Raw genomic sequence first — 15355 nt, 5'->3', positions numbered from 1 at the left:
TTTCTCTCCTTTCTTTCTCTCTTTTTCTCTTTCTTTCCTTCATTCCCTCCTTCCATCTTTGCCTCCATCTATACATCTCTCTTTATTTCCCTCTCTCTCTGTCTCCTGTTTCTCTTCTTTCTTTCTTACCCTCCTATACATCTCTTTCTTTCTTTACCCTTTTTCCTTTCTTTCTATACGTCTCTCTTTCTTCCTCTTTCGCTGTCTCCTGTTTCTCCTTTTTCCTCTATCATTACCCTCCTTCTATGCATCTTTTTTCTTTCTCTCGCTCTCTGTCTCCTTTTTTCCATCCTTCATTCTTTCTTCCCCGCTTTCTTTTTTTGCCATTTTTCTCTTTCCCTCCTTCCGTCTTTCTCTTTCTTTCATTCACTTTCTTTCATTCTCTCTTTCTTTCCTTTTTTATAGTTTTCTCTTTCTCTATATCTCTCACTGTTTCTTTTTTCTCTCCTTTCTTTCTTTCTCTCTCTGTCTCCTGTTTCTCCTTCTTTCTTTCTTACCCTACTTCTATATATATATATCTCCATTATATATATATATTATATATATATATCCATTACCTGAAGGCAGTCATGTATTAGAGGTTCTTTTGAGGTGGGGAGCAGGGTGGTGGGGTTCATGGTGTTAACAGTCTCTAAATGAATTTGAGGATTGTCACACAGCATGGCCTGATATTTGAGCATCCGGCTGTTGGTGAACCAGTGATTTCCCTTATAATCCATCAATGCCTGAATGTGGCGTGGAACTCAGACATAGATCTCTTGACCCAGTGACAACTTGTCAGCTTTGGCCACCAAGAGGGCTGTTGCTGTGATAGCCCTCAGGCAAGGTGGCAAATCTTGAGCTGCAGTGTCCAGTTGTTTGGAAAGGTACACCACTGGGAGTTGCCACGAACCAAGGTATTGTGTTAGCACTCCCACTGCTATCCCCGGTTTCTCACTGACATTTAGATAGTAGGGCTTTTTACAGTCTGGTAAGCCAAGGGCAGCGGCTTGCATTAAGGAAGTCTTAATGTCCTGAAATGCTTGGACTTATTGTTCTTCCCATAGGAACGGTTCCTTCTCTCCCCCCTTTGTAAATTCATAGAGGGCCTTGGCTTTTGTGGCAAAGTCTGGTATCCAGATCCAGAAAAATCCAGCTGCTCCCAAGAATTCAAACACTTGCCGCCTAGTTCTTGGTGTAGGGATTTGGCAAACAGCCTCTTCTCTGCCCTCTCCCAACTGTCTCTGGACTTTTGGTACTCTGAATCCCAGGTATTTTACAGTCTCTTGGCATAACTGAGCCTATTTCTTGGATACCTTATAGTCTGCCTTCCACAGTAGCTGCAACAGTTCATTTGTAGTTTGGAGACACTCTCAAGACCCCATACTGTAGGAATTTGTCCAGATACTTCTGAATCCCTGCTAGAGCTTTGCGGGGTACTGGGTACAGTTTCAGGCTAACCGGGGTGGCTCCTGGCTTTAGTTCAATAAGGACCAGTGGAATGTGTATAGCTAGTCCTGGGGTTAACCTCTGCCCAGAGTCCCAAGATATGTTATAGTCCTGCTCAGAAGGGGAGTGGGTCTTAATATTCTCCGTGCCTCCTCTTTTGGCATGTTGAGGACCATAATGGGGGTCTCAGAAGGATAGGGGAGTTTTAGTACAGCCTGTCCATCAGATTTAAAGTATACAGTTGTGTTCAAAATAATAGCAGTGTGTTGAAAAAAGTGAATAAAGCTGAAAATCCTTCTAATAGCTTTTATTTCCATCCACACAAATGCATTGGGAACACGACACATTCTATTCCAAATCAAAACATGAAGAAAAATATATCAAATTTGTGTTGTTCCTCTAACAAATGGAAGAAAAGTGAATATTAGACGGTTCAAAAAAAAAAAAATCGCAGTGTTTGTATTCTTCTTTACAAACTCAAACATTCACTATATAAACTGAGAAATGTTTGAAGATTTTGCTTTCCTTTGAATGACTTCATGAATATTTGGTTGTAGTCGCACTGTTTCTGAGAACTGCTGTACATCTGTGTTGCATGGAGTCACCCAACTTCTGGCCCCTGTGATCAGGTATTCCAGCCCAGGATGATTGGACCACATTCCACAGTTCTTCTCTTTTTCTTGGTTTTGCCTCAGAAACGGCATTTTTGATGTCACCCCACAAGTTTTCTTTTGGATTAAGATCCGGGGATTGGGCTGGCCACTCCATAACGTCCATCTTGTTGGTCTGGAACCAAGATGTTGCACGTTTACTGGTGTGTTTGGGGTCGTTGTCTTGTTGGAACACCCATTTCAAGGACATTTCCTTTTCAGCATAAGGCAGCATGACCTCTTCAAGTATTCTGATGTATTCAAACTGATCCATGATCCCTGGTCTGCGATAAATAGGCCCAACACTGTAGTATGAGAAACATCCCCATATCATGATGCTTGCGCCACCATGCTTCACTGTCTTCACAGTGTACTGTGGCTTGAATTCAGTGTTTGGGGGTCGTCTGACAAACTGTCTCCGCCCACTAGACCCAAAAAGAACAATCTTACTTTCATCAGCCCACAAAATGTTGCGCCATTTCTCTTTAGTCCAGTCAATGTGCTCTTTGGCAGATTGTAACCTCTTCAGCACGTCTTTTTTCCAACAGTGGGACTTTGCGGGGGCTTCTTGCAGATAGCTTGGCTTCACATCGGCGTCTTCTAATTGTAACAGTCCTCACAGGGAACGTCACACCTTCTTTCATCTTCCTGGAGCTGATTGTTGGCTGAGTCCGCCCCATTTTGGCTATTCTTCTATCCATTCCAATGGTAGTTTTTCGCTTTCTTCCACGTCTTTCAGGCTTTGGTTGCCATTTTAAAGCTTGCCATCATTTTAGCTGAGCAGCCGATCATTTTCTGCACTTCTTTATATGTTTTCCCCTCTCCAGTCAACTTTTTAATCAAGGTACGCTGTTCTTCTGAACAATGTCTGGAACAACCTATTTTCCTCAGGATTTCAGAGAGAAATGCACTGTAACCAGCATGTCCAACATTTGCTGCCTTCCTTCCTTCAATAAGCGCAATAATTGCCACCTGTTTTTCAAAGAATGAATGACCTCACTAATAGAACTCCACACTGCTATTATTTTGAACACGCCCCTTTCAATGAGTGATTCAATGACACAGAATCAGCAGCATGCATGTCATGACTGTTCAGTCTGTTGGATTTCTATTACTCTACTACACCTGCTAGGAAATTATTTGCCATGTAGAAATATCATTTCCACCAAAAACAGTGATTGATCCGGTTAGTGATGTCTGACTGCTATTATTTTCAACACAACTGTATGTGTCCTCTGAGTTTAGCAAGTAAGTCTCTGCCCAGTAAAGGAATAGGACAATCTGGCATATACAGAAACTGATGTTGGACTTCATGTCCAGTAAGGTTGCAAAGTCTTTTTGTCAGAAAAGGTCTTTTAATTTTATTTCCTGTAGCTTCCACTATAGTTTGCAATATGCACACTGATCTTTTCTCAGGCTCGGTATATGATTTCCTCTTTCCCTTCTTAGCCCCCCTTCGTCTGAATGTTCACTGGTTCTTCTAGGTCTCTCTGTCGGAGCGGAGTAGGTCTGTCACAGCCTGTAGTTTCTCACTATAAGAGGGATTATGGATCTTCCAGTTCAGTAAATCAGTTGTGGTGAAGGGATTGATAGATGCAGCAAGAGTTGGATTTCTGGCACTGGAGTCCTTCGGGGTAAACACCTGATCTGTGCCCCCAATTCCAATCCTACTGCTATTATTGAAAATGTCACAACTAGGGGTGTTAGCATGAATATGTTTAGTAAAGTTTGGCATTTATGGGCTGTTCATATCTGCTTTGGAAAGTAGGTCTGAGCTAAATTCCCACTGTCTATGTAGAGAGATGTCAGAGTCTGTCCCTCGCCTATATTTGGTCATGGTATGTCCCTGTACATACGGAGGAGGCAGATCTGTTTCCTCAGGTTGGGAAAAGATACGCTTGTTACTTTTTAGGCTGTAGTGTTACCTTTGTCATCTATACATTTCATAGTGCATATCAGCTCTACTTCTCCTATTCTCTATACATCTCATGCACAGTTCATATGTTATCTACTTTACTTCTAATATCGATGTCATATTTCTATACATCCATCAATGTAATATACAGGTAATGTGTCCTGAAAGATCTGTGTACACAATATATGTGTATATTATATATACATCTCCTTAGTGGTCTATACACCTAATATTTCTTACAATCGGTCAATGGTCTCTAAATCAAACGTACCCTGGGGCTGCCAACATTTTCCATAACGGGGCCAGCCTTTCTAGCACAGTGTTTCTAACCTTTTAGAACTGAGTTTTAGTTTGCAGGTTTCGAAAAAACCCACATCTGAAATTACTGATCATGCACTCTAGGGCACTCCAAGGGGGTCTGGACAGACTGATTATCACCCATATTGTTTCTTTAGAGACACCAAGACAAACACAGAGGGATAGGGGATTGGATTGAGGACCTGGTAAGGGGTCCAGGACCCCTTACACAACAGGGTTAGAAGACAAACGCTTCCCTTTATCGGTGACTCGGTACAGAACGATAAACAGCCCTGGTACCAAGAACTGCACCTACACAGGGTCAACTTTGGCTTCTCTGCTGAGCAATGTCTCATTCCTTCACCTACTTTCCAACCCAAAATTACTGACTACCTCAAGGTATGGCCCAAAGATACACAATCATCCAATTCAATGGCACTTCGGGAGGTGATTAAGCTCCCCTTCTCTCGAATACTGTTAAGAGGCCCTGACTGACTTTTATAACCCAAAAGACAAAGAACTCACCTGTTCCCGATATGTGAAGCTTCACTATTTAGTAGTTGGTTCCCCAATTTAGGTTCTTTGGACTCCAGCAGGTCGATCCTCGGATCAGGCAACTAGAATATCATGCGATTTCTCACACAAATGTCCAGCATCACCTGAAACAACACAGAGATCCCAGGGGCCAGCTCCGGACCAAGCCCTGCGGGTCAGGGTGAGAAGCCTGTCTCGGTAGTTACACCTGGTTTCCCGGCCAATGCACCAAAAATGTAGTAGCAATTTTTGCAAAATCAGATAAAACTCCAGACGTGGACTTCTTTGGAAAAACAAGTTTATTGAAACCAGCGCTGTTTTGACCCAGCAGATGGCCCATCCGCTCACATCTGCTAAGTGAATTGTATACCCTTCTTACAAGCGTATATACTAGCGATTACATCACAAGGCATCTATTTTCTTCTTAGCATTTCTTATTACTGTGAAAAGCAACATGTGACGGAGGGTAAGCGAGGCAGAACACACAAGGCAGATGGCAATCACCTAAAGCTTATTAAAACAGACAACAATCGGGGAGTGCGCATGCGTGGGCGGCAGTGACGGACATGTCTCCCTGAGGCTCATCCGCACCACAAGAAAAACAGCCGTACCATCGCGCGATCCGGGCCCATAACGCCGCGCAACCGGCATCCGTTACCAAGGCAACCCCCCTGCCATCAGCTGATATGGTCAGGGGAGCGCCCCGACATCATGTGGTGCCGCCGCACAAGCCGATAAAGGAAGCCCTGGCTCAGTCCTCCTCAAAGATGGCCGCCGCACCCACACAGTGCAATCAGCCAGCACCATCAGCATCTTCATCCAGATATGCAGCCCTGCACTAGTAGCAGCCAAAACATCCATGTACATCTGAGGGTGAGTCTGATGCAGACCCTGAGACCCCCATGCATGCCTCAAAGCCTGACCTTGCGACCCCTGACCTACTAGCGCCTTTTGAGAGAATGCTGCACCGGGCCCTGAAGCAGACCTCTGACCGCATTACTGACAAGCTCTTTAAAGATATCTGCGAATTGGGGCAGCGCACAGCTGACCTAGAGCAAAGGGTGGAAGACCTTGAAACCTCACTCCAAACACATGGGGATGAACTTTACCTCCTACGTGACGAAAATACTATGCTTCAGTCATGGCTAGAGGACTTTGAGAACCAAGCCAGGCGCTCCAACGTCCGGATTCGTGGCCTTCCTGAGTCAATAATTGACGTTCAATCCACAGGTCACTGTGCTATTTCAAGAGCTCACCCCCGCTAATCCAATAGAACGTCTTGAAATGGATCAGGTCCACAGGGCATTAGCTCCGAAACGCACTGAAGGTCCGCCACGAGACATTATAGCTAAACTCCATTTCATCCATACTAGGGAACAATTGCTACAGCCTGCCCGTAATGCAGAGTCCCTCACATTTCAAGGTCACGCTTACCAGCTGTTTCAAGACCTCTGCCCTACCACCATCACCAAGCGAAGGGCCATGAAGCCGCACCTGCTAGTACTCCAACAGCATAGTATTCCTTATAAATGGTGCTTCGCCTTCGCTGTGCATTTCCGATACCAAACCCGAGACCACGTCTGCAAGACCACAGATGAGCTCCAGGACACGTTGCGGAATCTACAATTGCACCCCCCTGTAGCACCGTCAGAGAATTCCAGAAGACGATCAGCATCATGCTCGCCACAGAAGTCACAGCCTCCACGGATCCCCAATGGTCACCTCAGTACACACAAGCGGGGACGCTTCTCATCACCTGCTCCATCCCCTCAAGACCCTATGGATTGAATCCTGTCGGTCACACCTGGTTCTACAGCCTGCTCTCCATGCAGTGGTTCACTGCCACCCACGATGTTGACACTTGAGGTGTTTATTCCATCGTCCTCTCACCTGACTGTGGACGCTGCACACCCGTATCCTTGTATTGGCCCGCTGGGCCCTAACTGTTTTATCTCTACCTCTTCTTTTACAGCTTGGGACCCCTCTTTTGGCCTTATACACAATTTGTTGGTTTATCTTCCGCTGGTTGATTGTTATTAGGTTGCTGTTATGCCTGCATCCTATTTAGGGGACTCTCGGATCCGGCAGCAGGGTCAGTCTGGTCTCAGCAAGTGAAGTTGCACCCGGATGGCCAAAGCCGCCCGCTCCGAGGTTCTCTTGGTTATTTTGTTTACAGATTTTGATGTTTTCCTTCCCTCCAGGATCGCTTTAGTACACTATTACTTACATGCGGTCTTCCCTGCCGTCAGCGTATCTGTGCACTCACCACTAGCCCCCTTGGTGTCATTTTTCTTTTGACACCACTCGGGCTATAACTGCTCCCCAGACCACCCGGGTTCTGGGTGCTCCTGGGGACCATTTCTTTGGCCTTGTTATGCCTATTCGCTTGACACTCCCCCCCCTTGCCCTATCCCCACCCTTGCTCCCACACATGTGTCAGGAATCGTCGCGACGCATGGGTCTACACATGCGTAGGTGTCTGTCAAGACATGCAGGCAGCACGGCACTAGGACCCAGGCGCACCCGTCGTCTATGACAGTACTGGGCAGGCACTAGGACCTAGGCTGCACCTGTCAGGTGCAGGGCGGGCTACTTAAACCAGCCCTGCACAGACACTTGTTGCCAAATGGCCTTTCTGCGATTCCTGTTATCTGATACCTGTGTTGTGAGTACTATTGATCCGGATTGTCTGACCTTGCTGCCTTCTCCTATCCTGACCCCTTGGCTTGTCTGACTTCGCTCCTGGATGTTCCCCTTTAGATCTCCTGTTACTGACCTTGCGTGTGACCCGACCATTCTTTGCCTACTGTTTTGTACCGCACCGACCCCCCCGGCTACTGACTCGGCTTGTTTGACTTAGCTCTTGCTCCTCCATCCATCCATCCCTCTAGGACCCCCTGGTCCCCTCACATCAGATTCTCACCCTGCGGGAGCCTCTGGCAGACTCCTCTACCACCGGCAGGGATATCCAGTAGCTGCGACCTGGTCTCGGAGCGCTCTAAGCCCATCCCCACCATCAGGGGCCCTGGTGAACAAGTGCTCTGGAACTTAGACTCCGCACTCTGGGGAGGCCCTATCAGTGTATTGCTAGAGGTGCTGCCAGGTGGTCCCTTACAACATGAATCCACGTCGTTGCCTGCTCTCTCTATCCACATTCCATCCTCACACCTGACCAGCGTGATTCCTTTTCAAATGGTACCTCATTATCTCCCCCTTCATTACATGCTCTACCCATGGGTTCCCTAAACATTCTCACCCTGAATGTTCAGGGTCTTAATATACCGCAGAAGCGCAACAAGGCTTTCAACTCATTTGCTTCCTACAACACCCATATAGTCTGTCTCCAAGAGACACACTTCACTTCTACATCCATTCCCAAATTTTTTGGCCCTCGTTACCCACAGGTCTACGTGGCCTCTGCAGCCACCAAACGCAGAGGGGTACTAATTGCCCTTAACCGTACAACGCCTTTCAAGTTGCACGCAGAGGTTAACCCCTTGACGCCGACGTAACACAAATATGCGGCCTCACGGACCTGGGCTTTTTTCCGTGGGGCCGCATATTTGCGTACCTGTCTTTGTGCTGGGAGCGCGCCTCTCGGCGCGCTCCCAGCACCAAGACCGCGGTGTCACTGAGAGCCCCGGGTCCCGTTCTAACGATCGGGACCCGGGACTCCCAATTCCGGGTCACGTGATCGCTGTGATAGCCTCTGATTGGCTATCACAGTGATCAATCACTGTGCAGCCCGGCCCCCTTGTTTTCTCTCTCTCTATGAATGGAGAAGAGAGATACATTGTATCTCTCGAACTCCTGACATAGAGAGATAAAAAAAAAGTTTGTAAAAAAAAAAATATATATATAAATAAATATTAAAAAATAAAAGAAAAAATAAAGAAAAATACCTAGATCAAGGTTTGATCTAGTTCAGTACCAGGGTTAGTGTTTGGGTCAAGGTCAGGGTCAAAGGTCAGGGTCAAGGGCAAAGGTCAGGGTCAAAGGTCATGATTTTAAAAAAAAATTGGTATCAGTGTCAGTTAGTGTTAATGTCAATGTCAGTGACAGTGTGTTTTATGTAAAAAAAAAATTAAAAAAAAGACAAAAACAAAATGCGCACTGTTGTTTCTGGACTGTACTACGGGTACAAACAACAAATAACATACACATATATGGTATCGCTGCGATCGTCAAGAACTGGAGAATGTATTTTGGGTTGTTCTTTGGTGGTAGGTTATGGTCGTAACAAGAAACACACAGTTAAATTGAAAAAAATTATTTTTTTTACTATTTTGGCCCAGTTTTCCTTTAATAATAAAAAAAAAATTAGGAGCTATCCATGACCATTTACCACCAAATGAAAGCCCAATTTGTCCTGAAAAAAACAAGGTATAATCCACCTGGATGTACAAAGTAGTTGTGACGATATATACGGTTTTACTAACACGTCAACATTGCAGAATTGTGCTTAGGCATTTAGATTTGTTTTACCCTTAGGCGTGAAGGGGTTAAGGACCCAGAGGGTCATTATCTCTTGCTCGTTGGACATCTCCTGGACTTTGAGGTCACCATTGCCACATATTACGCTCCGAACCAAGGTCCCTTGCCATTTCTCTCCCATCACCTATCAATTATTGATCATCACAAGCGTGGCATGCTCATAGTATGTGGAGATTCTAATTGCACAATATACCCCTTTCTAGACAAATCCCCTCAATCCCCCTCTCCGCACACTCCCAAGCAATCCTTTCAATCCATATTGCACCAGTATACACTGATTGACACTTGGAGGGAACTCAACCCTGTAAAACGCCAGTACACCTACTATTCCCACCCTCATAAGGCATTTTCAAGAGTTGACCATATTTTTATGACTGCCAGCTCTTCCCCTCGAATTTTGGTTTCTGACATCCTCCAAATTCCTTGGTCGGATCATTGCGCTGTGTTTACCTCCATTGCCTTTCTGGCTCCATCCCCTCCTGACCCCTTCAGGACCATTAACGAAAGCCTGCTAGCTAACCCTTAACATTGCTCAGATATAGAGACTGTACTTAAAGACTATCTATCTCTGAACCAAACCCTGAAGTCTCCCCCCTCCTTCTTTGGGAAGCTCATAAACCCGTACTTCGCGAAATTTGCATCAGTAAAGCCTCCTTCCTAAACAGGGAGAGGAGACAAAAATGCCTTCTTCTCGAACAAGCTTATGATCAATCCCACCTCGCTTTCCAAGCAATCTGTCACGGTGTAAGGTCAGGTTCAGAGACCAGTTGCTATAGCAGTGTAGGCTTACCTGACACCATTGGGATAGGTACACAGGCAGATCACCCTGGGAAATGACGCAGGCTCACCTGAGGTGCGGGGTCTAAGCATTAACTGGTTTTCACCAGAGCTCCTAATGGTGGAGATGGATTTGGCTGCATGCTAATACCAGGTCGCAGATCTCAAGATCACCTCACCAGGGAATGAGCAAGCCGGTAACCGATAGCGGATCAAGCAGATTAGGGATAAGCAGAAGCAGAGTCAGACAAGCCAAGGGTCAGTCACAGATGGTAGAGGATGAGACGAAATCATGGTCAGGAACAAGCCAAAGGTCGGTAGCGGAGGTGTAGACAGTAGCAGGAACGATAAGCGGGATATTGGCTGGTAAGGCACAATAATCTGGCAACCAGGAAGTGCAGAGACATGGCTTTTATAGGAAGTTCATGGGAGGAGCAAGGATGTCAGGAATGGACTTGCCAGTAATGGTGGGACTCACCTGCCTTGTGGTCTGCAGTACCAGGGCTGGCCAGCGGGTGCTCTCAGCAATCAGAGACTCAACCCTGCAGTCAGCCAAAACACCTGAGTCTGATTACAGGTGTATTTAAGGGATGGCCAGACCTGCAGTCTGTGCCTTGGTGTGTGTTTTGCTATGGGCCCCTGTATCTTGTTACCTGCATTCTTGTTTCTGTTCCTGTCTGACTGATTCGTTGCTGACCCTGCCTGATCCGGACCTCTGCTGACTTCTCCTGTTTGATCCCTGGCTTGTGACCCCGACCATTCTCTGCCTGACCCCCTGTACCTACCTGCCCGTTAGTTGCTGTACCCGGCTCGTGATCTGATTACTCTCTGCCTGCTCCTCCTGTTCCTACCTGCGTGATTGTTATTGACCCGGCCTGCCTGACGACGCTTGCATTGTATGTATTGTTATCTGTGGGTGGTTTGGTTCGTTTGCACTGTGTTATGTTTTAGTATTGCACTGCGTTTATGTTTGTATTGTTAGTAGAGATGAGCGAAGAAATGAAAAATTTGATTAGACTGATTCGGCGAATTCGTGGACAATATTCGATTCGAGTCGAATAAATTCACTGTGAATTTAACTTAAAAAAGGGTGTTTCTAGGCTTCAGAGAGACTTAATATTAGTGCAGAACACTGTACCTTTAATTTAAATGCCCTTCGAGTCTGCTGGGGAAGAGAAATAATACTGTCAGTCAGTATGACATGCAGATGAGTGCCGTCGATCTTAGAATCACTGCACACTTCACTCATTTGGCCAGTCACGGGGCCAAAACCAGTGTTTGGAGCCACAGTGTGGCGGTGGAGCCAGCAGCAATGGGAGGCCATACAGCAACCTATGACAAAATGGAAACCAGCAGGAGTGTGAGGAGACCTGAAAGTGGCACATGGCAGAGTGGGAGCAATGGGAGGCGGTACAGGGACCCAGGTCACACTGTGGGCCCAGCAGCAGCAGCGTGACCAGGCGGTACGGGGGCCCATGGCCGATTTGGGGCCTGGTGGCACCTATGGAAGGCCTGTAATCTGCCAGCAACCTATGACAAAATGGAAAACCGCAGGAGTGTGAGGAGACCTCAAAGTGGCACATGGCAGAGTGGGAGCAATGGGAGGCGGTACAGGGACCCAGGTCACACTGTGGGACCAGCATCAGCGTGACCAGGCGGTACGGGGGCCCATGGCCGATTTGACCTCGTTCATCCCATAGTCCTGCCAACTCACGAATAGCGTGGCCTCCTCAAAGGGCCTGAGCAAGCGCAGGTGTCACGCATGAGCTGACAATGGCTGACATCTAAGTTACACAGGGAGTACCTTTATCCGCTTTTAACATCAGGAAATCTGTGATGGCCTTTCGCTGTTCGTAAAGGCGGTCTAACATATGTAGGGTTGAATTACACCTTGTTGCAACGTCACAGCATGAGGAGTCGGTACGGGGGCCCATGGCAGATTACGTGCCTGGCAGCAGCAATGGGAGGCCCGTAATCTGCCAGCACCCTATGTCAAAAAATTGAACACACCAGCAGTGTGAGGAGACCTCAAAGTGGCACATGGCAGAGTGGAAGCAATGGGAGGCCGTACAGGGACCCAGGTCACACTGTGGGCCCAGCAGCAGCGTGACCAGGAGGTACGGGGGCCCATGGCCGATATGGGGCCTGGCGGAACCTATGGAAGGCCTGTAATCTGCCAGCAACCTATGTCAAAATGGAAAAGCACAGGAGTGTGAGGAGACCTCAAAGTGGCACATGGCAGAGTGGAAGCAATGGGAGGCCGTACAGGGACCCAGGTCACACTGTGGGACCAGCAGCAGCGTGACCAGGAGGTACGGGGGCCCATGGCCGATATGGGGCATGGCGGAACCTATGGAAGGCCGCTAATCTGCCAGCAACCTATGACAAAATGGAAAACCGCAGGAGTGTGAGGACATTTCAAAGTGGCACATGGCAGAGTGGAAGCAATGGGAGGCCGTAAAGGGACCCAGGTCACACTGTGGGCTCAGCAGCAGCGTGACCAGGCGGTACGGGGGCCCATGGCCGATATGGGGCCTGGCGGAACCTATGGAAGGCCTGTAATCTGCCAGCAACCTATGTCAAAATGGAAAAGCACAGGAGTGTGAGGAGACCTCAAAGTGGCACATGGCAGAGTGGAAGCAATGGGAGGCCGTAAAGGGACCCAGGTCACACTGTGGGCTCAGCAGCAGCGTGACCAGGCGGTACGGGGGCCCATGGCCGATATGGGGCCTGGCGGAACCTATGGAAGGCCTGTAATCTGCCAGCAACCTATGTCAAAATGGAAAAGCACAGGAGTGTGAGGAGACCTCAAAGTGGCACATGGCAGAGTGGAAGCAATGGGAGGCCGTACAGGGACCCAGGTCACACTGTGGGACCAGCAGCAGCGTGACCAGGAGGTACGGGGGCCCATGGCCGATATGGGGCCTGGCGGCACCTATGGAAGGCCGCTAATCTGCCAGCAACCTATGACAAAATGGACAACCGCAGGAGTGTAAGGAGACCTCAAAGTGGCACATGGCAGAGTGGAAGCAATGGGAGGCCGTACAGGGACCCAGGTCACACTGTGGGACCAGCAGCAGCGTGACCAGGAGGTACGGGGGCCCATGGCCGATATGGGGCCTGGCGGAACCTATGGAAGGCCGCTAATCTGCCAGCAACCTATGACAAAATGGAAAACCGCAGGAGTGTGAGGAGACCTCAAAGTGGCAAATGGCAGAGTGGAAGCAATGGGAGGCCGTACAGGGACCCAGGTCACACTGTGGGACCAGCAGCAGCGTGACCAGGCGGTACGGGGGCCCATGGCCGATATGGGGCCTGGCGGTACCTATGGAAGGCCTGTAATCTGCCAGCAACCTATGACAAAATGGAAAACCGCAGGAGTGTGAGGACATTTCAAAGTGGCACATGGCAGAGTGGAAGCAATGGGAGGCCGTAAAGGGACCCAGGTCACACTGTGAGCTCAGCAGCAGCGTGACCAGGAGGTACGGGGGCCCATGGCCGATATGGGGCCTGGCGGAACCTATGGAAGGCCTGTAATCTGCCAGCAACCTATGTCAAAATGGAAAAGCACAGGAGTGTGAGGAGACCTCAAAGTGGCACATGGCAGAGTGGAAGCAATGGGAGGCCGTACAGGGACCCAGGTCACACTGTGGGACTAGCAGCAGCGTGACCAGGAGGTACGGGGGCCCATGGCCGATATGGGGCCTGGCGGAACCTATGGAAGGCCGCTAATCTGCCAGCAACCTATGACAAAATGGAAAACCGCAGGAGTGTAAGGAGACCTCAAAGTGGCACATGGCAGAGTGGAAGCAATGGGAGGCCGTACAGGGACCCAGGTCACACTGTGGGCCCAGCAGCAGCGTGACCAGGAGGTACGGGGGCCCCTGGCCGATATGGGGCCTGGCGGCACCTATGGAAGGACGCTAATCTGCCAGCAACCTATGACAAAATGGAAAACCGCAGGAGTGTAAGGAGATCTCAAAGTGGCACATGGCAGAGTGGGAGCAATGGGAGGCCGTACAGGGACCCAGGTCACACTGTGGGCTCAGCAGCAGCGTGACCAGGCGGTACGGGGGCCCATGGCCGATATGGGGCCTGGCGGAACCAATGGAAGGCCTGTAATCTGCCAGCAACCTATGTCAAAATGGAAAAGCACAGGAGTGTGAGGAGACCTCAAAGTGGCACATGGCAGAGTGGAAGCAATGGGAGGCCGTACAGGGACCCAGGTCACACTGTGGGACCAGCAGCAGCGTGACCAGGAGGTACGGGGGCCCATGGCCGATATGGGGCCTGGCGGCACCTATGGGAGGCCGCTGATCTGCCAGCAACCTATGACAAAATGGACAACCGCAGGAGTGTGAGGACATTTCAAAGTGGCACATGGCAGAGTGGAAGCAATGGGAGGCCGTACAGGGACCCAGGTCACACTGTGGGCCCAGCAGCAGCGTGACCAGGCGGTACGGGGGCCCATGGCCGATATGGGGCCTGGCGGCACCTATGGAAGGCCGCTAATCTGCCAGCAACCTATGACAAAATGGAAAACCGCAGGAGTGTAAGGAGACCTCAAAGTGGCACATGGCAGAGTGGAAGCAATGGGAGGCCATACAGGGACCCAGGTCACACTGTGGGACCAGCAGCAGCGTGACCAGGAGGTACGGGGGCCCATGGCCGATATGGGGCCTGGCGTAACCTATGGAAGGCCGCTAATCTGCCAGCACCCTATGACAAAATGGAACCCTGGGATGGGGCAGGCAGAACCGCCGTATCTTTATCACGTTTTTCCCAGGCCACCGAATGGCGACGCTGCATATGCTGACGCAACGCTGTAGTCCCAACATGGGCCCCCTGGCCACGCTTGACTTTCTGTACAAATAGTCGACATTAGGCTACGTTTATTTCCTCTGGCGGCTTGACGAAAACTTGCCACACCGCCGAGTAGGAAACTTTGCACCCGCTACTCCTCACTGGCTGACTGCTACTTCCTCCGTGCACACCGGCACCACTACTGGCTGTGGTGGTAGGCTGCAGTGGAGCTGCTGCTCTACTCCGTGGCCGTTTGCCTCCACTGACACAGCTGCGACCCTGCTGCCTCCTGGCAGCAGCAATGGAAGGCATGTAATCTGCCAGCAACCTATGACAAAATGGAAAACCGCAGGAGTGTAAGGAGACCTCAAAGTGGCACATGGCAGAGTGGAAGCAATGGGAGGCCGTACAGGGACCCAGGTCACACTGTGGGACCAGCAGCAGTGTGACCAGGAGG

This window comes from Staurois parvus, unplaced genomic scaffold, assembly GCF_062004578.1.
Source record: "Staurois parvus isolate SC_StPar_1 unplaced genomic scaffold, SC_StPar_1.0 ptg001457l, whole genome shotgun sequence".
NCBI classification, from domain to species: domain Eukaryota; kingdom Metazoa; phylum Chordata; class Amphibia; order Anura; family Ranidae; genus Staurois; species Staurois parvus.
Note: the sequence above shows the minus strand (reverse complement) of the source record.